Genomic DNA, 2,729 nt, shown 5'->3' on the forward strand with positions numbered 1-2,729 from the left:
GGAACCCCTCGTGTCTATATAAAATAGAGGGTTTCATCCGTATAGGCAAGTTGACTCATCTAGGGTTTTAGCTCATATAATCTCGAGGTAGATCAACTCTATAATTCTCATCCACATGAACATAATCAAGCAAGATGTAGGGTTTTACCTCCTCAAGAGGGCTCGAACCTGGGTAAAACATTGTCTCCTTCGTCCCCTGTAACCCATCGATCCAAGGTCCACAGCTGTGGACCCCCTACCCAAGATTCGTCGGTTCACACACCGACATTGGTGCTTTCATTGAGAGTTCCACTGTGAGATCACCGGAAGGATTGATGGCTTGCTTAATCATCAGTGATCAAATCAGCAACGGGGTCATCTTTGTTCCTGGGCAGGTTCTCGCGTTCGGTAGCTTCACGCCACATGCCGACCCGATCGGCCATCTCGGTCGGGTCGGAGGACCCGTCCCCAGTCAAGATATAAAGTTTGGGAATCTCAAATTCTCCGCCGACTCCCGGGGCAATATTTTCCGTGCTAAGATCACGGTTTCATTCAATGACCTCCAAAATCCTGAAGCCTTGACTTCGGGTCTCTTGCCCGGCCATGCCCTTGATTCCTTCTTTGTCGGTGAATTGTCTTTGAGCCCGGACCCGACCTTAGTGCCCGAGCAATAGCAAACGTCCATTGCCGAATACGTGTCCCTCGTGGAAGCCACAGAGGTCAACTCCGAAAACTGTCAAGAGATTGATTAAGACAGCCTCTTGATGTTAAACGAGACGCTCGACCGGATCCGGTCACTGAAAATCTAGGACGGCCTGAGCTCGACCTATATTCGGATCAGTTCAGATGCGGATTATGAGGACTTTTACGACCCACCTGATACGTCTCCAACGTATCTATAATTTTTGATGGTTTCATGCTATTATCTTGTCAAACTTGGGATGTTTTGCATGCCTTTTATTTATTTTCTGGGACTAACTTATTAACTCAGTGCCAAGTGCTAGTTCCTATTTTTTCCATGTTTTTGACCCCTTTCAGAGGAGATTTTGAAACGGAGTCCAAACGAAAGAAAATCCCCGAAAAGATTTTTTCTGGAACGGAAGAAGATCGGAGAGCTTGGGGGCCAAGCCAGAAGAGCCTCAGGGGGCCCACAAGCCCCCACCTCGCAGCCAGGGGGGGCGTGCCATGCAGGCTTGTGGGCCCCCTGGAGGTCCCCTAACCTAGATCTTGCGCCTATAAATTCCCAAATATTCCCAAAAAAACAGGGGAGCATCGTAATCACTTTTCCGCCGCCGCAAGCTTCTGTCTCCGCAAGATCCCATCTGGGGCACGTCCCGGTGCCCTGCCGAGGGGGGGATTTGGACACAGAAGGATTCTCCATCAACACCATGACCTCTCCAATGATGCGTGAGTAGTTCACCATAGACCTACGGGTCCATAGCTAGTAGCTAGATGGCTTCTTCTCTCTCTTGGATCTTCAATACAAAGTTCTCCATGATCTTCACGGAGATCTATCCGACGTAATCTTCTTTTACGGTGTGTTTGTCGAGATCCGATGAATTGTGGATTTATGATCAGATTATCTACGAATCTTATTTGAGTTTCTTCTGATCTCTCTTATGCATGATTTCATATCCTTGTAATTCTTTTCGAGTTGTGGGTTTTGTTTGGCGTTACTCTGTTCGTCATGAACTCAATACACTAGATGCATGCTGGATAGCGGTCGATGTGTGGAGTAATAGTAGTAGATGCAGAAAGTATCGGTCTACTTGTCCCGGACGTGATCCCTATATGCTAGATCATTGCCTTAGATATTGTCATGACTTTGCGCGGTTCTATCAATTGCTCGACAGTAATTTGTTCACCCACCGTGATATTTGCTATTTTGAGAGAAGCCTCTAGTGAACACTATGGCCCCAGGGTCTACTCCACACCATATTTTCAGCCTTACACTTTTCACTTCGTTGCACTTTCCGCCTTCAGATCTCACTTTTGCAAACAATCTTGAAGGGGTTGACAACCCCTTTGAAGCGTTGGGTGCAAGCTTGTTTGTGTTTGCACAAGTACTTTGGACTTGACAAGGCCCTCCTTTTGGTTCGATACCTTGGTTCTAAAACTGAGGGAAATACTTACTACTCCTGTGTTGCATCACCCTTTCCTCTTCAAGGGAAAAACTGACGCAAACCAGAGAAGTAACAAGAAGAATTCCTACGCGCCAGGGAAGGACTTTTGTTGCCGCGGCAGAAAAATTTCTGGCGCTGTTGCCGGGGAGGAAGATCAAGTCAAGAACTCATCCAAGTAGGTGTCGCAAACTCATCTCTTGCATTTACTTTATTTGCCAGTTGCCTCTCGTTTTCCTCTCCCTCACTTCACCCATTTGCCTTTTTCGTTCGCCTTTTCGTTTGCCCTTTCTCTCTTGCTTGCTTTCTGCTCGTATGTGTGGGATAGTCTATCTTGATGGCTAGATCCACCACTTCGAACGATACTCCCGAGAGCGAAGTTCTCAATTTCAAACAAATTGAGGGAGAAAACTTAAAGGACGTGTGGTATAAGATTTGCAATGCTCAGAGTAGATCTACTCATAAGCAATCCACCGCCGTCTTGCTTCGCAGTTTTTATGTGGGTATTTATCCTTGGAATAGGTATATTCTTGACACCATCGTAGGTGGAAATTTCTTGGGTAGTCATACCGTTGATTCTTACGGAGCTGTGATAAATTTGGTAGGCTCACCCCACTCATGGTTAATGGA

The sequence above is a fragment of the Hordeum vulgare genome, chromosome 3H (assembly GCF_904849725.1).
Source record: "Hordeum vulgare subsp. vulgare chromosome 3H, MorexV3_pseudomolecules_assembly, whole genome shotgun sequence".
NCBI classification, from domain to species: Eukaryota; Viridiplantae; Streptophyta; class Magnoliopsida; order Poales; family Poaceae; genus Hordeum; species Hordeum vulgare.